Source organism: Tamandua tetradactyla, chromosome 7 (assembly GCF_023851605.1).
Source record: "Tamandua tetradactyla isolate mTamTet1 chromosome 7, mTamTet1.pri, whole genome shotgun sequence".
NCBI classification, from domain to species: Eukaryota; Metazoa; Chordata; class Mammalia; order Pilosa; family Myrmecophagidae; genus Tamandua; species Tamandua tetradactyla.
Window position 1 is genome coordinate 166,433,232 of NC_135333.1, and position 24,008 is coordinate 166,457,239.

General features: G+C 38.7%; 1 protein-coding gene and 2 pseudogenes across 4 annotated transcripts in view; 1 reads left to right on the forward strand and 2 right to left on the reverse strand.

The window, feature by feature from the left end:
• The window catches only part of CDK17 (cyclin dependent kinase 17), a 131,067-nt gene extending 112,268 nt beyond the window's left edge, over positions 1–18,799 (reverse strand). For all 4 annotated transcript variants that reach the window (XR_013155917.1, XM_077111702.1, XM_077111703.1 and 1 more), the window contains exon 1: positions 18,733–18,799. The gene's annotated coding sequence lies outside the window, so the exon portion shown is untranslated. The remainder of the gene's footprint in view (positions 1–18,732) is intronic.
• LOC143642831 (lysosomal cobalamin transporter ABCD4 pseudogene) lies at positions 7,998–18,016 on the reverse strand (annotated as a pseudogene).
• On the forward strand, positions 14,864–14,954 carry LOC143643038 (U6 spliceosomal RNA; annotated as a pseudogene).
• Positions 18,800–24,008: the final 5,209 nt, after the last annotated feature.

The window sequence follows — 24,008 nt, forward strand, 5'->3', positions numbered from 1 at the left end:
GCAAACATGGCATCATCTGCTAGCTTTCTCCCCTGGCGTCCTGTTCAATGAAGCTCCCCGGGAGGCGTTTTCCTTCTTCATCTCCAAAGGTCGCTGGTTAATGGACTCTGCTTCTCGTGGTCATGTCATTCTTCTCTGCTCTCTCCGAATCTCTCATTCTCCAAAATGTTTTCTCTTTTATAGGACTCCAGGAAACCAATCAAGACCCACCCAAATGGGTGGGGACGTATCTCCCCTAATCCATCTTAACAACTGAGACATCTTCAGGGAGATGATCTAATTACAGATTCAAACACACAGTATTGAATAGGGATTATTCTGCCACTTTTTACGAAATGGGATTTTGATTAAAACATGGCTTTTCTAGGGTTCATACATCCTTTCAAACCAGCACGGTTGGTTTGTTTTTGTTTGCTCCTGGCAGTCAAGAAATCATTGCCAAATGATAAGTTCGATATAAATTTAAGAAACAAACAGCTCAGGGACTAAAGTCCAAAGTTAACATTATAAAATATTAAAATGTACAGTGTACAGCAAAAGATTAAGAGACATGTAACAGGAAGTGATAGCCCATTCAAAGGAACAAAATACAAATCCAGAAGCCATCAGTGAAAAAGATTATACTTTGGATATATCAGATAGTCTTTTTTTTTTTTTTAAAGGTCCTAAATATCCAGGAGATAAAAGAAAATACAGAGAAAGAACTAAAGAAAATCAGCAAAACAATGGATGAATATGAGACTCTCAATAAAAAGAAATTTGAAAGAGGAACCAAAGAGAAATACTAAACTTCTAGACCCCAACTAAGAAATGAAAATTCTCTAGAGAGTTTCAACAACAGACTGGAGTTGGCAGAAGAATCTGTGAACTTGAAGATAACTGAAAATGATTCAGACTAAGGAGCAAATAAAAAATGAATGAAGCAAAGTGAATAGGGCCTAAAGATCTATGGGATACCATCAAGCATACCAATATATGCATTATGGGAGTTCCAAAAGAAGAGAAAGAGAAATAGTGGGAGAAAACTTCCCAAATTCAACAAAAGGCATAAATATGCACATTCAAGAAGCCTAACAAACCCCAAAAGGATAAACTCAAAGAATACTGAAAGTTGCAAGAGAAAACGAAAGTCTATGTACAAGAGAGCCCAATAAGATAAAGAATCTATTTCTTATCAGAAACCTCAGAGGCAAGAAAGCAGTGGGATGAAATATTTAAAGTGGTGAAAGAAAATAACTGCCAACCAAAAATTTAAATCCAGTGATATTCTCTGTCAAAGATGAGGGCGAAATGAAGACATAACCTGATAAACAAAAGATGAGGGAATCTGTCACCACTAGACCTTCCCTAAGAGCAATGCTACAGAGCAATGCTGAATTCTTCAGACTGAAATGAAGGGCATCACACAGTGGAAGGAAGTGTTATAAAGAAATAAAGATCTTCCATAAATATGACCATATGGGTAATTAATTATAAATGCCAATACTGTCATATTTCATTCTGGGGGTATTTAACTCCACTTTTCACTTCTTTCAGGTACGAAAATGCAAATGCACAAAAGTAATAACTATATTTCAGACATACAATGCATAAAGAAAAATTTGTAACAAGTATAACCAAAAGGTGGAGGAATGGAGGGGTTGAGGAGTATGTGTGTGTATCCAAGTGATTTTAAGTTGGTATATCAAACATGATTGTTATAAATTTTGGATGTTAAATTTAAGACCTAGCATAACAACAAAGAAAACATGAAAAATATATCCAGAAAGAAATGAGAAGGAAGTCAAGATGATATTTTCCAAAAATCAAATAAATATGAAAGTACATCTTGCCATAAGAACTGAGAGGACACAGGAAGACCATGTACCAAAATGGCAGAAGAAAGTCCTGCATTATCACTAAAGTTATTTTAAAAGTAAATGGATTAAAGTCTCTAGTCAAATGGCAGAGATTGGCAGAATGGATTTAAAAAAAAGCATTATGCTGTTTATAGGAGACTTACCTTAAATGCAAAGACACAGGTAGGTTGAAAGTGAAAGGACAGAAAAAGTATACCATGCAAACAGTAACCGAAAGAGAGATGGGGAGGCTATACTAATATCAGGTAAAACAGATTTTAGGTCAAAAGCAGTTACAAGGGACAAAGAAGGTCACTAAAATACTCAAGGGATCAATTCAACTATAAGACATAATTATAAATAGATATGCACCTAATAGCAGAGCCTCAAAATAAATGAAGCAAATACTGACAGATTTGAAAAGTGAAATAGATGGTTCTACAACATTAATAGCAGAGGGCTTCAAACACCATTTTGAATATGAGCAGAACATCTAGATAGAAAATTGATAAGGAAACAGAAGACTTGAACAATACTATAAAGCAATTAGACCTAACAGACATATATAGAACACTTACCCAACAACAGCAGAATAGAATTTCTTATCTAATACACATGGATCATTCTCTAGCACAGACATTTTGTTAGATCTCAATAAATTAAAAAATAGTGAAACCAAATGTTGTATCTTCTCTGATCATAATGCAATGAAGCTAGAAATCAGTAACAGAAGGAGAATTGGCAAAGCCATAAAAATTGTGGAAATTAAACAACACACTCTTAAAACAACCACTGAGTCAAATTAAAAAATCACAAGGAAAATTAAGAAATATTTTGTAGCTAATGAAATGAAAACCCAACACACCAAAACTTATAGGATGCAGAAAAGGAGTAGTGAGAGGGAAATTTATAGCATGGTTACACTGAAAAAGAAAAGACCTCATATCAGAGCACTAACTTCACACCTGGGATAACAACAAACAGAAGAATAAACTAGACCTAAAGCAGCAGAAGGAAATAAGTTAGAGCACAGATAAATGAAATAGAAAATGAAAAAGCCAACACAGACAAAAAACATAAAGTTGGTTTTGAGAGGATTGATAAAACCAACAAACTTTTAGCTAAACGACAGAAATAAAGAGAGAGAAGAGGTAAATAACTAAAACCAGAGATGAAGGGGAACCATTATTATGGACTTAACACAGAAACAGTATTACAAGAATACCGTGAACAACTGTATGCCAACAAATAAGATAACCCAGATGAAATGGACAAATTCCTAGAAAAACACAAACTATCTATACTGACTGGAGAAGAAATACAAGATCTCAACAAACCAATAACAAGTAAAAAGACTGAATCAGTAATCAAACTCCCAACAAAGAAAAGTCCAGGACAAGATGGCTTTACTAGTGAATTTTACCTAACTTTCCAAGAACTAATACCAATTCTGTTCAAACTCTTTAAAAAAAATCGAAGAGGAAATACTTCCTAATTCATTCTATAAGGCTAGCATCACCCAAAACCAAAGACAGATAAAGATACCACAAAAAAGAAAATAATAGAACAAAATTCCTTATGAATACAGATGCAAAAATCCTCAATAAAATACTAGCAAATTTAATCCAACAGCACTTTAGAGGAATTATACACCATGATCAAGTGGGTTTTATCCCACAAATGCAAGGGTGGTTCAACATGAGGAAAATCAATTAATATAATACACCTCATTAATAAAATGAAGGAACAACTCCACACACTCACCTCAATTGATGCTGAAAAGTCATTTGACAAAGTCCAGCACCCGTTCTTGATCATAAAACACTTAAATAAGCCAGTAATAGAAACTTCCTCAACCTGATAAAGGGCATATTATGAAAAACCTACAACTAACATTCTAAACGGTGAAAGACTGAAATCTTTCCCTCTAGAAACAAGACAAGGATGGACAGTGTCAACATTATGAAATATGATACTGACTGCTCTAGCCAAAGCAATTCGTCAAGAAGAAATAAAAGCCATCTAGATTTGAAAAGGAAGAAGTAAAGCTTTCTCTATTTGCAGATGACATGATCCGATAAACGGACAATCCTAAGAAATTCACAGAAAGATACTAAATCTAAGAAACAAATTCAATACCTCCAGGTGAAGTGAAGCCATGCTTTCTGAGTACAACCATGGAGGCAACTAGTGGAACTGATGAGCTAATGAGATACTGCTCTGGGGCTGACCTGGTAATCAGAAAGCTTAAGCTATGAGAGCAATGCAGCATGCTGAAGCCTACTACAAACCGATTTTTATCAGGTGACCCACAGATTCTTACACTCACCAATGACAAGTCTACTCTGAGTTCCAGGAAAACTTTGAGAAATTCAGGACAGATGTATTTTGAACCCAAACAAGCTCAAGCCAGAATCTGAAATGAAAAGAGTAGGCCATTCTGCTTGAAGTTTAATGGGATTGTAGAAGACAACTTCAACTATGGCACTCTGCTGCAACTGGATTGCTCTTAGGACTACACCAAAGAAAATCCCATCTCTGCCCCAGAATACAATTTTTTTTTCCACTAAAATTACTGGAAACCAGGAAGGCTATAATCAAGCAATTCACATCAGTGCTCAGGACAAAGGAGAAAAAAAGAGCTGACAATGGAGGAAAGAAAGGAGCTGACAGAAAAAGAGAAAGTCAACAAAAGAGGAGAAAAAGAGAAAGAAGCCAACAAAGAAACCAACAAAGGGAGTGAAAGAGCTATGTCAGCCAGTCAGGAGGCAGCACTCGAGAAGCTGTCACTAAACTAAGCCTTCAAGTACAACACTGCCAATTAAATGTATGTCTTTGTATATACAAAGACATGTTTTTTGGTGTATTGTTTCTTGGTTCCCACCACAGTTTAAGAAATTTTATAAATAAATTTCTTTCAGTTCATATATTTATCTATATCAGTCCTTAAGTACCTTTTAAAAGGTATTTAAAATGTTTGATACTTCAGCCATGTCTTATATAAAATGATTTAAGCCTGTTTCTTAAAAAAAAAGAAAAGAAATGCATTCAACAAACATGACATGGTACAAGATCAATACACAACAATCAGTGGTATATCTATATACCAGTAGTGAACAATCTGAAAAGGAAATGAAGAAAAAAATTCCATTTACAATAGCAACTAAAAGACTCAAATATCTAGGAATAAATTTAACGAGGAGTAAAGGACTTGTACATGGAAAACTACAAAATGTTACTGAAAGAAATTAAAGACCTAAATGAAAAATAGGACATTCATGTTCATGAACTGGAAGACTAAATACTGTTAAAATGTCATTTTAACCCAAAGCAATTTACAGATTCATTGCAATCCCACTCAACATCCCAAGTCTTCTTTATAGAAATGCAAAAATCAATAATCAAATTCGTATGGAAGGGTAAGTGGTCCAAACAGTCAAAACCATCTTGGAAGAGAAGAACAAAGTTGGAGCATTCATACTTCCTGATTTTAAAACTTATTTCAAAACTACAGTAATCAAAACAGCATGATATTGGCAAAAGGACAGACTTACAGACCAACAGAACTGAATGGAGAGTTCAGAAATCAACCTCACACCTCTAGCCAAATGATTTTTGAAAAAAGGTGTCAAGTCCATTCAATGGGAAAAGATCAGTCTCTTCAGCAAATATTGCTAGAAAACTGGCTAACCATATGCAAAAGAATAAAACTGGACCCCTACTTCACACCATATGCAAAAATTAACTCAAAATGGATAAGATCTAAAATTTAAGAACCCAAAATATAAAATTCTTAGAAGAAAAAAACGGGAAAACATTTCCAGGACAGTGTTAATAGTTTCTTTTTCACATCAAAATCATAAGCAACAAAAGGAAAAATAGATGTGTCATTACCAAAATTAAAAGTTTTTGTGCATCAAAGGACTTCATCATGAAAGCAAAAAGACAACCTACAGAATGGGAAAAAATATTTGGAAACCACATAGCCAATCAGAGTTTAATATTCATAATATATAAAGAAATCCCTCACAACTCAGCATCAAAAAGACCAACCAAATTAAAAAAAAAAATGGGCAAAAAACTTGAGTAGGCATTTCTCCAAAAAAGAAACACCAACAGCCAATAAGCACATACTCTACATCATTAGCCATTAAGGAAATGCAAACCAAAACCACAATGAGTATCCACCAGAAGGGCTACTATTTAAAAATCAGGAAATAACAAGTGTGGAAAAACAGAAACACTCATTCATTGTTGGTGGGAATGTAAAATGGTGTGGCCACTCAGAAAATTACCACATGACCCAGCAATCCTATTTCAAGATAACGTCCAAGTGAATTAAGAGCAGGAACTCAAATTAATTGTTTGCACACTGATGTTCAGAATGGCATTATCCACAATGGTCAAAAGGTGGAAGTAACTTACATGCTCATCAGCAGATGAATGGGCAATTAAAATATGGTACAATGGAATACTATCTGGCTGCAAAAAAGATAGAAGTTCTGCAGCATGCTACAAGGATGAACTTTGAAGATGTAATATTGGGTGAAATAAGCCAGGCACAAGAGGAAAATACGTGAACTCACTGATACGAACTATTTAGAACATGCAAATTCACAGAGTCAGAAAATACAATACAGGTTACCAGGGCCCATGGTACGGGTAGGGAATGAGGACTTAATGCTTATTCTGTACAGAGTTTATTTTTGGGGTGATGGAAAGTTTTGATAATGGATGCTGGTGATTAACAGCACCACATCTGACTGTAATTAACAGCACTGAATTGTATATTTAAAAGGAGTCAAAAGGGGGAAATTTCAGGTTGTATATATGTTAACAATAATTTTGTTTTAAAAAAATGGAGCTGTTAAAAAAGAAGAAAAGAAGCTTATATTACTGTTAAGAGAGCAAAAAATAAAACTAAAAAATCTATAAAATAGCTTCAAAAAATGAAAAAACCTGAGCATTAAAAAAGGAAAAGGTAACATTTTCAATATTCAAAGGTACATATTAAAATGCTGAGTTAAAAAAAAACAAGACAAAGGATTTAAAAAAAAACCCTACAACATACACTTACAGATATTATCAAAAACAGTACCTAAAATAAAAATACTTCACCCATTTTATAGCTTCTTGGAATAAAAGGGGTTCAGAGGAAAATGGAAATTCAAATAAAAACGTTTGGAGATGGGGAAGGAAAACAAAAATCCATGTTCACAAACTTGCAGGCAAAAATTACTACAAAATACAATGCTAGGGGTCCACGGGTAGTTTAGTGGTTAGAATGCCTGCCTTTCATGTGGGAGACCTGGGTTTGATTCCTGGACCATGCACCCCCCCCAAAAAAAAAATACAATGCTGACTTCATGCTTTTGAAATGATAAGATGTAAGTAAATAAACCATCATCTTGAAAATTTAACTGATATGAAAAGTTTAATGTTTTAGGACCATATAATAACTATGAGTAATTTGAAAAAGCACCAAGTCTTACAAACTGTGAAAATTCACTTTTAAATGTCACATTCCAAACAGGATATTATCAAGCCATAATATCTGATTTCTAATACAAACAAACCTAGCACTTATTACATACCTATTGCTGCAGAGGCATAATTTAAAAATCAATAGAATGTCATTTTTTTTTTTGCTTGGGCAGGCACCAGGAAACGAAGCCGGGTCTCCAGCACGGCAGGTGAGAATTCTGCCACTGAGCCATTGTCACACCGCTCTGTCCTTAATTTTTAAAGTGGCCATAAACACATTAACAAATCTAGTACTTAGTACATACCTATTGCTGTAAAGGTATAATTTAAAACTCAATAAAATGTCCTTAATTTTTAAAGTGGCCATAAGGTACTTTTTATTTAATTACAACAAATTAAAGCCCCTGGTCAATTACATACAGAAACTACTGGGGTGGCAGGAATGGTGTTAAATGGACGGTAGTCTTTTCTTTTTTTTAATGCAATTTTCTTGAGCTATATTTACCCACCATACAATCCATCCAAAGTATACAATCAACGGCTCACCGTTTCATCACATGGGCGTACATTCATCACCACAATATATTTTAGAACATTTTTGTTACTTCAAAAAGAAAAAAAGAGAAAACCCAAAACATCTTAAACCCCTTATCCCACCCTCCCCATCACTGACCCTTAGCATTGGAATGATACATTTATTACTGTTGATGAGAGAATATTAAGATACTACTGTTAACTATAGTCCATAGTTTGCAGTAGGTGTGCTTTTTTTTTTCCATACACCACTCTATCATTAACCTCCTGTAACAGTTTCATACATTTTTTCTAGTTCACGGGAGAAATTTTTCTATATTTGTACTGTTAATCATAATCAGCATCTACCACAAGATTTATTGTTACTCAGTCCCATACTTTAACCACTATACAACACCAACAGTAAACCCCAATGTAAACCATGGGCTACAATTAATACAATTATAAAAATGTTCTTTCACCAACTGCAACAAATGTACCACATTTATGCAAGGTGTTAGTACAGGGTGGTATATGAAAACAAAACAAAACAGCAGGCCTCACTCGGGCTCAGAACCCCTTGAGGCAACAGTGTCTAGTTACAATTAATAACACTTTGGCTTTCATTGTATTTAATTTTACTGTTACTTTCTATTTGTATCAAGTGTAAAATCACTTTTAAAAATGAAATTAAATTTTAAAAGTGAGTTGATTCAAGGGAAATCACAGTATGAGAATCTGACAAGAATCATGAAGGTGGCATAAAGACAACTGAACTTCGGGGAACACTGTTCTAGAGTAACCCCTTTGGGCTCTAAAACTTCATCTCATGCTTTTATGTTTTCTAGGTTTTGCTTGTTTACTTTGTTGTTTCTACTATTGTCTAGTACAAATTACATCTGAAAATCCCAGTCTTAGTTTAGTTGACCAAGGGGAAGGGATTTATTTTCATCTGGTCAAGACAAGAAAACCAGAAGGGCTCTAAAGGACAGCGGTGCAGGCAATCCAACTGACACACAGGAAGAGAAAGTGAAGTGGAAACCACAAGCAGAAGATTCCAGGACAGTGCAAAGCGCTGTTTCTTTCTGTTCTGGTTTGCAAGCTGCCAGAACACAATATACCAGAAACAGAACAGCTTTTAAAAGGGGGACTTCATTAAGTTGCATGTTTACAGTTCTAAGGCTGTGAAAATGTCCAAGTAAAAGTCCACAGAAATGTCCAATCTAAGGCATCCAGCGAAAGATACCTTGGTTCAAGAAGGTTGATGACGTTCAGGGTTTCTCTAGCAGCTGGAAATACCCGGCAGGATTTGCTAGCTTTCTCTTCAATGGCTTCCCAGGGGTTCTGCCAGTTTTGGCAGCTCTCAAGCTTTTTCCAAAACGGTTCCCTGTTAAAGGGCTCCAGTTAGCAACCCCACCTTGAATGGCTGGAGACCAATCTGCATGGAAACCATATAATCAAAAGGTTACCACCTACAACTGGGTGGGTCACATCTCCATGAAAACAATCAAAAAGCTCCCACCCAGCAATACTTAACCAGGATTAAAGAACTTGGCTCTTCTGGGGTACACAACAGATTCAAACTGGCACATCTTCCCCCCAGACTCAAATACAGGTCTGGATATTCAGTAAAGGAAAGATCATTTTATAGTTGAGCCACAGAGAAAAGAGAAAAGCTGATTTTTAAAAAAATTTTAACGTGTCTTTTAAAAAAATCTATAAAATGTAAATGCTCTATTAATTAAAGTTAAAAATCTATTGCAAAATTTCACTGATTGAAGAGTAAGAGATCCTTGGGTTTCCTGACTCCAAGTCCAATACTCTTTCCACTTTGATCCTTCATTTCTTACATATCCCACACTTTCAGATTTTTCTTAGAAAGCATGATCTGAAGTAACCTGTAAGTCATCAGCACTTCAGCTATATGGAAGTGGCAGGAAACAGTGTGTTGAGAATGGAGTGTCCCAGGGAGGCCCAGTCCTGGGTGGAGCCCTCTGTTGTCTGCGCTCCCCGCACAGGACCTGTGAGGCAAACCTGGCACTCCTCCTGGCCCCTCAGTCCTACTGGGGGTGGTGCACCTAGAATGTGACTCCCGCAGCAGCCATCCTCGTTCTTGAGTTTGTCCCATTAGATTCTGGTCAGTTCCCATCTTTCTAATCCACAGACTTTCAGAACCAAAGAATGAAAACTCCTCAAGGCTATGCCAATGTCCCAGGCGGATGAATGTCATCTCCCAGCTGCTAGCAGATGTGTGTGAGCTCACTCTTCACCGCCTCCGTCAGCACACCTGTGGCTTCATCAAGCACTGTGTGCCTCAGCTGCATATACAACAGCCAGACTAAGGGGAACCTCTGCATCTCCCCTGGGGACAGAACATACCAGTTCCAATCAATCGGCTGGTCCAGACCCCCTGTCCTTGCCCCTAAACTGGACAGACCTGCCAATTCCAAGAACCTCATGAACCTCTCATCATGAGCAGAACCTGAGTCTGGATAAATCTCCTTCAGCAGATAAATCACCTGCTCCTGAAGGGTCCCATTAGTGAAGAAAAGCTTTGAGTCCCTTGGGCCCAAAGTCAGTCAGCATCTGCACTGAGCTTGCTCAAGTCCCACTTGTTCTCATCCAGGATCTCATACTCCTGCGACTTCAGGGACAAGTCCAGCGGGGTCTTCTGCAGCTGCCCAATCCTGTGTGTGTAACCAGCCACATCTGAAAGCACTGTCAACGAGTTGGGTGAAGCAGCTCATCAGGTAAAAATACACAAAGTAAATCTTACTGACCAAGGGGTAAGTTCTGTGGGACTCAGGTGTCCATAGACCCCACTGAAAATGGGGATTGTGATCACCACGTAACTCAGGATGCTGCCCAAACAATCAAATGTGCTGACACCGATGTACAGCCAGAGCTCCTTGGACATCAGCTCCCTCTGATCCTGAAGGAGCCCCTGCAGCTGGTGGTCTGTCCTCATGCGCTTTCCATGTTCAGCTCTGCAGAGGGCAGCAGATTCAGCATTCACCCAGATCTGCATGTTCTTTGAACCCAAAATGGCCCTCCAGTTTCTCCTACTGTGCCAGCTTTGCTATAGTGGGGCCCATAAAAATTGTGTTCACTATGGTTCCCAGTATGAAATACCCAAAGATGCTCACAGGGCCAAACCAGCCTTTGGAAGCACTGATAAGCAGAGCAGACAAGGCTGTACAGGGCAACGATCAGTTTGCTGGCCATGCTGCTGAGCTGCCAATAGAAACGATCCACATTCCGGCTGATGTGCTGGTCCCTGGCGCCAGTCCAGCGAGCATTTCCGGGGACCGCTGTGGCTCAGGTTCCCATGGAATGGGGAGCCCAGCTGCCCCGGAGTCAGCTCAGGGCAGACAACAAGGAGCTAGAGGCCTACCCAGCAGGGGTAGGGCCCCGGAGCTTGTTCCATTCTTTTGACTACAATTTTGTACTTAACTTTGGTCTAAAGAACTGGATTTCATCAGGGATAAAATTTTATCAAACCAAACTTTTTACTCTTACTTTGACCAACATTTTTAGACCTTTAAAAACGCCTATTTTCTTTCTATATATGAAATTTTATATTTCCAATCTATCAAAAAGTCACATATTCTCTCAGCAAAGTTCTCGCCTACCATGCCAGAGTTTGATTCCTGGTGCCTGTCCTGTCCATGTAAAAAAAAAAAAAAAAAAGTCACACATTCTTTGAAGACTATATCTTTTTCTCTCCAATTTCATTAACAAGTTAGTACAGCCTATGTAAATTTCAAAGTCTCAAGAATGCCAAGTTATTGCCACTTTAAATTGGCCGACTAACTGCTTCCAGATTATTCTCACACAAACACTACCTGTACCACATAGTTCCGATTTTCAATATTTGCGATCACTTTTTGTTTTCTACTATATCAAAATTCATTCTTAATATTTTCTAGGCCATCAATAATCGACCCTAATTTACTATTTCATTGTCACTTCTCCTAATCCCATCACTTCATGCATTCCATTAAGTAATATATAATTTGGAGGAAACACAGAAATGAAAAAAGTAACAGTCCCTCTGGAGCATAAAGCCAGCCCAAAAGGGAAGAGCCCTGTGAACAACTAATCACAACCAATGTGTTAAGTGCTATAGTAGATCTAAATGCTATAATAGAACCACAATAACCCTATCAGAGTGAAGGCTTCAGATTAAGGGACATTTGGCCCTAAACGTGACAATTTTTCTTCATATAAATGTCACAGCATTGATCTGTGAGCTTCCTCATTACGGTGTCCTCCATCTAGCACAGTGCCCAGTACAGCATCCGCAGGCACTCCAGAGGCGGTGAAGAGTGGAAAGAGGGAGGGATAGACAGACAGATACAAAGAAAGAGTAATGGGCCAAAACTGCAAGTAATAATTCAGAGAGACATTCCAAAATCATAACCTAACAAAGCGACCAGAGAAAAAGATAAATCTAAAAAATATTTAGGAAGTAAAACTGACAGAATTTGGTGTGACTGCACTGAGGGGAGGGGCCCATAATTGAAAGATAAAAGAAGCTGCCAACATTTGGGGAAGATTTCTGGAGTGATGAGGCTGATGTGATGCCATTCATTCACTGAGACTGGGAATAGCGGTAGGGAATGTGAGTTCTGTTTAGGTGAGGGGCCAGTAAGAGGCAATTTCTGGTAGGTAACGGAAATGGAACTCAGAAAGAAGAGGACCGGGTTGGAAAGAAAGATGCAAGATCATCAGCATATAGGTGATGAGAACAAAGCCATAAATGCATGAGAACGCACAAGAAACATATAAATCATGAGAAAAGGAAGGAGGACAGAACATTCCAAACAAGCAAAGTTGCCGCTGCTTCGCATGTTACAATACAGCCCCAGACAACCAAAGCTCATTGAAAGGCAGGAGCCACGTTAAACTATACTTTTATAAACATACAATTCCTACTACAATGCTGAAGACATAATACTCTAAAAGCACTTATTGACAGTACTCCCGAGTTAGCTGAAAGATCAACCTTATCAAGTAAAATAAGCCATAAATAAAGGATCATGTCTTTAAAATTTAAGAAATCTATGGATTTAAGGGATTAAATTCTATTGAAGGAATCCAAAATCTAATTCAGAGTCAATGAGAAGCTTCCTTTCTACCAGAAATAGGAATACAAGCCAGCAATATAAAATACTAAAATCTAGAATTGTCATACTTCAATAAGAAGTTAAAAATAATAGTTAAAAGACATATTAACTAAGTTAAAGGAGAATGTCCCTAAATTTGGAGTGATAAGAGCTTTCAATGTTATCACCTGGTCATTTTCCACAAATATTAGTATCAATTTTTACCAATTTTTATTTATTTTATTGAACTTTATTTACACGTACTAATAAGACATATTAACCATCGATTGTGAAAAAGCAGGATTAAATATATGACCTGAGAAGATCAAAATGAGCGACTAATCTAGAATACAGCCAGAAAAAAAAATCATCCTCAGTACTTTTATCCCCATTGTTTACAAAACAAGCACGTAAAATTTGGAATACTCTTTCAATAGTTACAATAAAAAGTGTAAATTTTGATCCATTTGAAAGGATCAAAAATGTGCTATTAAAAGACAGACAAAACTATTTAATTAACTTTATGGAAAACAAAAGAAAGCAAATTTCTTTTCATCATTTTTCATTCAATGGACCACCTTCAGGTAAAAAAAAAAACATATTTTTTTCTTTAAATCCTAACAGTAGGTAAGATGTATGTAAACAATATTAATTTGCAATTTTTACATTATAAGGGTCAGCTTTCAATATAAAATTATTACAAAAGGGTACAAACTGGTCTAATCATTTTCAGTGATATAAAGCCACACATAATAAAAACACAAGATTAAATTTTATACCTCACTTAATTAAAAATAAGCAATACCAATACCAAAAATCAACAGGTAATTTTCAATTAATTATATATACAACTTATTTAGATATTTATCTATATAGACAATTTAAATAGAAAGAGACACATATATTTACCTTACGGCAAAATTTTCACCAATATGAAAGCAACATAGAATGCATCTGTGCTATCTTCCCTTCGATGGCAAATGTGCAAACTAGTTCTAACGTGCTCAAAGTAAATGAATAAATATAAAAGTAAAAAATAAATGTACTCGTATCATAAGTATAATTTTTTGTTTTGCCTTCTGAACCCATACTCACTCCTACTTTATGTACAAAGAGCTCTGAAAAATCAGTGATTAAAAATAAACACACATGGCAGTACAGCGGTAGTTCAGTGGCAGATTTCTCGCCTGCCATGTCGGAGACCCATTTGATTCCCGGAGCCTACCCATGCCTTTATAAATAAATAAATACACAAATATCTTTTTGGTGCTTGATTTTAACTCTCAATTTTTAGTAATAAACATGTCCTATCTTATATCTTATTATAGTTCAATTTTTTATGCAGTGAAACTAATCTTCAAAGAATCAAAGGAATCAATCTAATTTTTAATGAGCTTTCCCAATTTACCACTGTTCATAGACCTCTACAGCAGAGGTCAACACTCACTGTTTACAAATGCCATCATCATAGAGGCAGTATAATATAGTGGTTTGAATGCCTAAGCTGGAATCTCAGCTTCAGCATAATTACTTGACTTTAAGGTCTCTCTTTCCTCATTTCAAGAACAGGCAGGCACCACTGAGGGTGCAAGGGTAGTCCACTGGTAGAATTCTCCCGTCATGCGGGAAACCCACGTTCAATTCCTGGTCCATGCGCTTCCCAAAAAATAAACTAATAAACAAAAAATTCAACAAATGGTGCTGCAATAACAAGATACTCACTTGGAAAAATAATGAAATGTGACCCTGCCATACAGAATACAAATATAAAATAAAATAAACAGGCACCCATGTCACAGGCTTTTATGATTCAAGAAAAATAAAACTGAGCATAGCGCCTAGCATAAGAGCACTTAATTAAGGTTAATTTCTTTCATGTAACTTATATAAAAAAATATTTTAAAAAGGAAACATTGGCGCGCTTGCTTCATCAACACATATACTAAAATTGAGATTAGCATGGTTCCTGGACAAGGATGACAGGCAAATTCATGAAGCATTCCATACTTAAAAAAAAGGAAACTTTGGGGCACAAGTTAATTTTCACCTCATTCCAATATGCCATGAATCTGTAACTCTAATTTCCTCATATACAGTTTTCAGTATCACATGTTACTGCAGAACAAAACATTATTTATTCATAGTGGGTACCCAGCTTGTTAGATTTACTGCTAGATGTCTATGGGTTTTCCAAGTTTGCCAATAGGAAATGAAACAGGCTGGGAAAGATAAGCTACACTCTGATATATTCAATACATTTTTCTAGCCCTTGGCAATTTCTCTTTCCAGGTCAATATTCGGCAGTTATTAAAAGTTACTGCTGACTAAGAACTCTGGGGGCAAAATAAAGAATCCACTAATGACATTACTGGCTTAATACTGTAAATATCACTTCGCAATTAAAAAAAAAAGGGGGGTCAGTCTATTACATACTCTCTGCTCCAGTTCAAAGAAACTGCCTACATGGTAGGGTGAATGCTGTCTACTACACCAGGCTTTCTACTGTAGACAGTTTTTACCTCACAAACACTAGATAAAGCACACATTGAAATGTCATAAACCTACCGTTTTAGTGTTTATTTTCAGCATTAAAAATACGAAATATCCTAATCACATTATAAAATGCACTTTAAAAACCTATTCCTAGTAAAAAGTTTAAGCAAAAAGTACTCATTCAAAATTCAAAAGGACCTATAATCTTTCTTTTCATGTACAAAAAGTGACACAATTTTTAAAATAGATAAAATAACCCTAAAGAACATTTTTGTAGTTGAGTTCAGCATACATATATATATATATATTTTTTACAATACAGTAATAAATTCACTAAATAATTATCCATCATGGAAGTATAAAAGCTATGTAAAAGAATGCCAGGACATGATGTTGTTATTATATATAAAGACCAAGGAACAGAATAACAAAGAAAACAGTGGACCAAAAATTTCAGGTTCACATATTTTCTTTAATATTAAAGGATATTATCTTCACTTCAGTATCTACCTCAGTTGCCATTATGGCCTCTTGCTCACAATAAAACATCTGCACTGTTAGCACTATATCATCAATAAAAGCAGAGAAGAAAAACAATGCTCTAAGTAAGGGAAAAAACAAAAGCTTTAAAGGAATAAAGAGAAGGATTTTATATATCACCTCTTTCAACCAGTTTTAGGCCTGAACAAATACCTGAAACCTAAACTTATCAACAAACATATACATTAAAATTCGCTTAGTCAATGTTGAGAATCCTATGGTGCCAAAAAAAGAAAATTTAACTTTTCTATTTTTATATAAAACCAATGATTTATGAGAAGATTACTGGTGTGCAAAGCTATCATACATTGAATCCGTTCCTCCAATTTCATTTTTCCTTACCACATCTCTCTCTCTCCCTCCTTCTCTCTTGCCTTCTGGTAGTATATGGCAGACTGCACTATTTCAAATTCCTAACTTGAAAGTTATTTTATTAGGCCTGAGTCCAAAGATAAGAATAAATTAAACATTTTATAGATACTCCTATAGCTATTGGGCAAATTAAGATATTAACAAGACTTTAATTATATTTATTTTTTTTCCTGATTGTAAAGGTAATGTGAAAATTTGCAAATAAAGAAATGTTTTGTTTTCAAACTCTCATAAATGCCATCATCCAGAACTCTTTGTTAACATGTTGGTAGATTTCCTGCTAGTGAGACTTAAATTTTGATGATATAATTAGACACTAACAAATATACGGGGGAAAAGTCAACGTAGCTTCAATGTAGCCTTTCAACAAATGTTACATAGAACATCGATTACCATTAATATAACCTGTTAGTTTCATATAGATCTCTAAAATAGTGGTAGGTGGTAGAGGTGGAGTAGGAAGTACCATAATGCAGAGACTGATCCCTAAATTGAAATCCCTTTCAGAAATAATTTAGTATCAATATTTTAATGGCAACAAGCAACAAGATATGACTGCTCTTACCGTCATATCAACATTGAGGTCCCTACATCAAACTGTTTTTTCTTAATGTTTTATTTCTATTCATATTGCCATGACATTTTTATTTTCATTTTTTAAAATAATCAAATAACGGAAATTGTATTTGCATAGTAATTTTAAAGCAGATTAAATTCAAAGACAGCAATTTTCTTTGAAGCCCTGCATTCATGAGGTGGCTGAGTAGATGAAAGGATAACATCTTTTATGTTCTCTCCTCTTTCAAAAAAAGGACATAAAGGATATTTCTTTAATATAGCCATATTTTTTGTCTTTTGTTCCAACTCATTGCTTACGGAAGTATGAAGATGGGAGAATCAAAAAAACTGAAATGACTTCATTAACAAAGCAGTACTCCAACATTTAATAAGTCAATCCCTTAGACTCATAGAAGAACAAAAAACAAACGATAGTTCCACTACTTTTTTTCTAATCTTAAAATTTGCTTTAACCTTATTTCTAGCTTCTAGGGAGGCTTTGATCTACTCACGACACAGCAAAGGTCTTAAAATCTCATTCATTTTCTTCTGCCCAATGGTTAACAAAACAAGTCTAACATACTGTAACTCAGAATTGTTACTTTGACTTTCTTCCACAAGCGCCTTCTTTGGGGGGAAAAAAACTTTCAACAAAGACTCAGAAAAAGAAACAGCAAAGTTTGAGGAAAGAATTCTGTCTTTAAGTCAAGCATTTCCTGGTAAGTGAAAGGTCCGGCGGCCAAAAAAAAAAAAAGACAAAATTTGCCACTTTTGTACCTAGAAAATTAACGTGACTAGGTGATAACACTTGACCACCGCTGCACCTTCGGTGGACATCTAATACCGAGGAAGAGCGGATCTCCGTTAAATGCTTTTACCATGTTTGCAGAAGAAAAGCTAATTGTTAATGACCACGTGACACTATAGATCCCAGAAAGGAAAGGGTGGGAGGAAGAAAGAGGAGTTCAAGGCAGTTCAGGGTCAAAACAAGCTCAGCATCCTGTCATTTGCAAACGTTCCCCAAAGCTGAGAGCAAAACACGGCCTACCCGAAAAGGAGTGGGCGCCAGGCAGGGGGAGCGCGAGGGGCGAGGCACGGGGGCGGCGCAGCGGCGGCGGGGCACGGCGGGGAGGGGAGCCGGCGCTCTCCAGCTGCGCCGGGGAGCAGAAGCGTCGGACCCAAAAGCGCTGAGAAAGGCCGCGGCGACCGAGACAATACTCGGCAGCCCCAGTTCCCCTGCTGACTGGTTCTCTGGGTTTCCCACATTCCCTCCATCCCCGCTCCCGACCAGCGGGCCGGCGCCGGATCTGTGGGTGGGCCGGCTCCCCACGCGAGGGCTCCGCGCTAGGGCTCGCCGCCTCCGCCTCCCCCCGCGTCTCCAAGGAGCTGGAGCGCCGCGGCGGCCGCCTCCTCGCCCACCTCGCGGCCCCGCGCCCCTTCCTTCCCCTGCCGGGCGCGGCGGGCACGGCGCAGCCCCGGCGCCCCTCCACCCCCGCCGGGGGACCTTTGTGTCTCGGGGACTGGCTGCTTCGGGCCCCCTCCTCTGAGGCAGAGCAGCCCCCTCTGGGGACCAGACCCGCAGCCAGCACCGGAGGCGGCGGCTGAGGCGCCCCTCGCGCGGAGCCGGCCACACACCCACCCCACCCCCCGCCCACGCCCGGGAAAGGCCGGGACGACCCCCAGGCGACAGGCGCACGCGAGACCCCCGCGCCGCGTCGCCCCCCCCCCCCCCGCCGAACTTCCCGCGGGGCCCCCCTCACGCCGCCCCGGCCGCCCTCCCCCTCCCCGCACCCCCTGCCCGCTGGGCCTGTGGGCCGCGAACTCACCGGCGAGGGCGGGGGCCGCGTTCCGAGGCGCGGCGCGGAGGCAGAGCCGCGGGGCCGACGCCCGCGGCGACCGGATGCAGGTCCGGGTCCCGGCGGCCGGCAGCCCAGGCGCCTCCGAGGCGCAGGCCTTCGCCGCCGCCGCCTTCCGGCTCTCGCCGCGAGTCCGGGGCCGCCGGGAGGGGCCGCGGGTCCCTCACGCGTTACCGAGCCCCCCGGACAACATGGCTCCCGGGCCGGGGGCGCGCGGGCGGCGACGAGGCGCGCGGGGAGGCGGCGCCGCTGGGCTGAGGTGGCCGGGCCGGGCGCTGCTCCTTCTCCGCGCGGGCGCCGGGGCCGGAGCGGAGGAGCCGGGGAGGCGGCGGGCGGCCGCTGTCGCTCGCTGCGTGCGCGCGGCTCTCTGCCTCGGCGGCTGCGGGTGGACGCCTCCGCCTGTTCCCGGAGGAGAGCGAGCGAGCGAGCGAGCGAGCAAAAAGACTTTTATTGAAACTACCCAACCAGCAGCGGCGGAGGAAGGCGAGCCGGCCGCGGGAGCTCCCCACCCCCGCGCGCGCCGCGCCGGGCAGCGCGACCCCTGCCGGCGGCTCGGGGCGGGGCGGGGCGGGGGATCCCCGGGAAACCCCCGGCCCGGGGCCGAGCTCTGCCCCCAGGGTGGGAGCGGCTGGAGGAGAGGTTAGGCAGCCCCCCTTCATCCCTCCTCCCCCTTTCCCCAAACTCGTCCTTAAATTAGCCAAGTAATTGTTGTAAAAGATAGCAATGCCCCAGTTTCCCACCGGCTTTCTAGAGAATTGATGTCAAAGTACCCAAATTAACGTGTCGATGACTGCGACTTTCCTCCGTGTGGGGCCGCTTTCGGGGTTGGTGCGGTATTCTAGTCACTCATGCGTGCATCGTTTATTCACTGTAAACTACAGATCTGAAATATTAGTGCCTACTTGGAGACATAATGAATCCTCAAAGAGCCAAGAGGCTAGCTGGGATGAAAAATATTCAGCAAACAATATGATAAAATATTGAGCGTTAGGAGAGGGGAAATGCAAGATACTGTGAGAACAGAGAGGAACTACGGTTGCAGTGGGTTAGGTTTTGTTTTCTTGGGCTGGGGTACCCCCCGGCCCCCCTAGGAGAAGTTGGCCCAGTTTCTGTAAATACTTTATTCTTCTTTTCCAGGAGCAAAAGCTGAGTTCAGTAATGAACAATACACTGAAAGTGAAGACAGAGTGAAGTAATACTGACCCCGTTTTTTCCCACTAATGAGGATAAAAACATAAAAACAATCATAAACCCGTGAGAAAGAAAAGCATGGGGACCGGATGTAGACAACTTAAACAAGAGGATAATATAAAGCCACATAAAAGGACTTGTGATGCGAATATAAATATTTTTCTATTTTAATACTGAGAAGTAAAATTAATACACTTTTAAGGCAATTTCAAATCACATTATGAATCAAGAACTTCTGACAATTGTCTCCTTGGATTCTTGAGTGAATACAACCTGCTGACTGATTTCTCTTATTTTGGTGGGCAGAATTTAACATATCTCCTATAATATCCAACAATAATATATGCCAATCAGACTTCTTCCACGCCTCTAAAATTACCAGTAAGTTACCAACATTTATGCTCTACATGTATTTAACACTGGTTTATCATATAGGAATACAAATATATATAATGTTTCCTTTAGAAAAAATGTGCTTTTATCAACAAAAAAAGCAATGTTGATGCTTTTTAGATTTGCCCAAGTCAAAGAAATTTATATTATAGCAAGAAGTAGCATCATTTTCAGAATTCCTTAAAATCAGATGGAAAGAAAAACACTATTTATACAGGGTCTACTTATGTGCCGAGCATTTTCACATACTTATTTTTAAAATAGTTGCATGCTTAGAATTGTATGATAAAAATAATAATAAAAGTGAGTCTACAAAATGGCCCCCTGAGTTTCAGCATCAGTAATTTCTCTTTTATAGCGTTAGATTGGAACTGCTTCATTTAAAAATCATAAGATGATGCTAATTTCCCCAGCCAAAGCTGCTAAGGAGCACCCTTCTCCTGTTCCTACGTCTTTTATTACTGTAGTAAGATTTCATAATTAGAACTCAGATGATTATTTTATTGATCTATTTATTTAGTTTTTAATTTGAGAAATATTTGAAAACTGAACATTATTTGCCAAGTAGTTCTAGACACTGAACTGTATTTTAACTGTAGAATTCTAGAGTTTGAGAACCACTGCTCTGAAGATAGACAATTGAGCAAGACAGACAAGGTATTGCCCTCATAGATCTGTGTTCTAGTGGTGAAAACCAGCAATAAATGTGTACATCAATTAAAGAGTTCATCAGATAATTTATATTCATGAGAAATGTTATGAAGAAAATGAAAGAGTAATAGAAAAGAATTTGGGAGAGTGATGGGAGTACTTTAGAGGAGGTCAGAAAGACCTGATGTTGGACGGAGGGTTCTTCCTTTATGTCATTTAGTAAATTATTACTTTAATCAAGGAAAGGTCACGTAGCAATCGAAAGCATGATTGTGTGCATTTATTTAATGAGTTTCCTAAATTGCCTTAAACATCACACATAATATTTTTGGTATCTTAGAGCATTTTCCATACTGGAGTAGAGGATGGAAGGAAGGCTTGAGGAACAGTTCCAAGATCAAATCCACTTGGGACACAACACAAACTTTATCTCCCTTTTGGAAATTCACAATGCACATTTACATATTAAAAACTTGAGAAATTCCAGGATTAAAAAATAGTTTTCTTTCTGGTTAAACCAGGGTATCCCAAAATGCTTTTCCATAGAATAGGTTTATAAAAGAACATGTATAAAAATATTGAGAAAACAGTGTTTTCTCAATCAGTTTCCTGATCTCCTGTGGGACTAGGTGTTTAATCCTCCAGCTTGGGGGAGAGGGGACCCTTGAACAAGAAAGGATTGTGAAAGCCTTTGAACTTGGGACAGAGTGGAAAGGGATGGGGCCAGAAAAGCTCTACTGTGATTCACACTCTGAGAGTGGCTTAGCCTGGGAAACAAATGTGATACATAACCAGATAAGATACACTTACAAACGGAAAAGAAACACTTCAGCTGTTTTTCAGTTGCTCTCTATCAGTGATTCTCAAACTGTGGTCCTGAACCAGCAGCAGCTGCATAACCTGGGAATTTCTTAGAAATGCAAATTATCAATCCCACCCTGTACCAGTTGAATCCGAAACTCAGGGGTGGGGTCCAGGAAACTATATTTTAACTGTATTTTAACTCTAGAATTCTGCTGCACACTGAAGTTTGAGAACCACTGTTCTGTACAACTTCAATATTTACAAACAATTTTTCTCCATGTCTGAAGTTTTGAGCCATTACTGATTATTTATTAATAATTGTAAAAAGTTCTCAAACAAATTAGTTGATATGCCAAATATTTACTGTCTGACTCAATTCCTTATTTTGCTAGGATATAAGTCTTTTTTTGCAACTATAATACAAAGGACACAGTCAACTGTCTTCCCCCTAATAGCATTTGGTCAAAATACTGTTGCATTTGGTAAAAATGAAACTATCGGTGAAAAAATTGTATTGTCAAGGGTTATACTTACCAACTTTGAAAACAAAATATCTAGCCTCACCCTAACATTTATTTTTCATAAATGTCTTGTACTATCCCACTATTTGCGAAAGTTTTATACCATTACAGGATGATTGGATGGTAGACTGTCACTTCAGAGTTAACTGTAGAGAATTGAAAGAACCAGCTCTATTTAAAGTTATCATCAGGGGCAGTGCAACGGTGGCTCAGTGGCAAAAGAATTCTCTCTTGTCAAGCTGGACACCCGGGTTTGATTCCCGGAGCCTGCCCATGCAAAAAAGAAAAAAGAAAGAAAGAAAAGAAAAGAAAATTATCATCAGGATATTGCCATAGACTTAGAAGTCACAAATTTGGAGAGAGAAATTTCTTCCCTGTTTATATCTAAAATTTCAGATTCAGGGTATGGGGTTTAACTGTAGAGACTTGATAACATCCAGGATATTTGGCACAGTCCACAGAGCATTAAATTCTTTTCAGGAGAAAAATATCGCATGTCTTTACAAAGAAAATGAATCCAGAAACCTCATTCAATCCTGGCAGTTGAGGAGGACGTAATTTTCAAGTGTTTTGTTTTAAAATGAGATTGTTCTCTCATTGCTGACAAAATGCTTAGGGAGTTTCAGTTTTCAGACCTTCAGTAAGACCACATGCAAGGTTCTATTAAGAACTAAAAAGCAATTAAGTAGGAGTTTTTTTTTTTCTTTCTTTCTTTTTAAAACTTTGGGATATTAACTGCCCTTAATTATACTGAAGAAAAGGGGCTCTTAATCCTACAAAATAGGTTTAAAGCTTATTTGAGCTTCCTCAAAAATTAAGCGCAACATGAAGCCACCTTTAAGATTTGACCTATTCCTCCCTTTTTTTTTTTCTTTAACATTGTTGAAAGAGGGAACTAGGGCAGTGAAGGGTATGCCCTCCTGAACACGTGAAGGACGACGTGGCGATCGGCCATTTTCCCAGGGTCTAGTGGCCTCACCACATTTTTCACCCTTTTAAAGAGAGAGAAGGGAAGGAGTAGCAGTGGCCATCTGCTTAGTCATCTTTGGTATCTGGCCCACTGATTTGCTTTTAGAGAAGTTGCTCAGACTGATTTGTGGATGTAAACCTTCTAGTCTATAACTGTTAGTTCGGAAGGGAAAGTTTTCCATAAGCTAACTTTGCCTGGCCCTCATGGACACTGAAGTCCAGGACCATTTTAGAACTAATATGACCTGGGAGGAGAGGCCTGGAATGAAATGTTTGATATTTCACACTTGAAAAATGGAAAAATAGAAGAAAGTGAGGAAGGGAAGAAAGAGGACAGGAAAGGTTGGAAGCAGGGAAGGAGAAAGAGAATTCAGCCTTATAAATATCTTTTTATTTCAGCAATAAGAAAGCCAAGTGTTAATAGTGTTAAACTCCATATAATAGAAAGAACAAAAAAACATCAAACTAAGAAGGCTAGGGTTCTAGCCCTGAAGTGATATTCCACGTTGATTTGGCTTCGTAATCAGTTGGAATGGATGGAAGCCCTGGCTTTGCCACTGTGAGATTTTTTTGGCAGGTTAATTAACTAAGAATTTCCCGGTATGTTAATTGGGATAATAATATAGCTACCGGGATGTAAGGATTAAATGAAATAGCAAATAAAAAACACTTGTATTGCAACTGCTTCTGTTGCAATTGACATAAACTCCAGCTCAA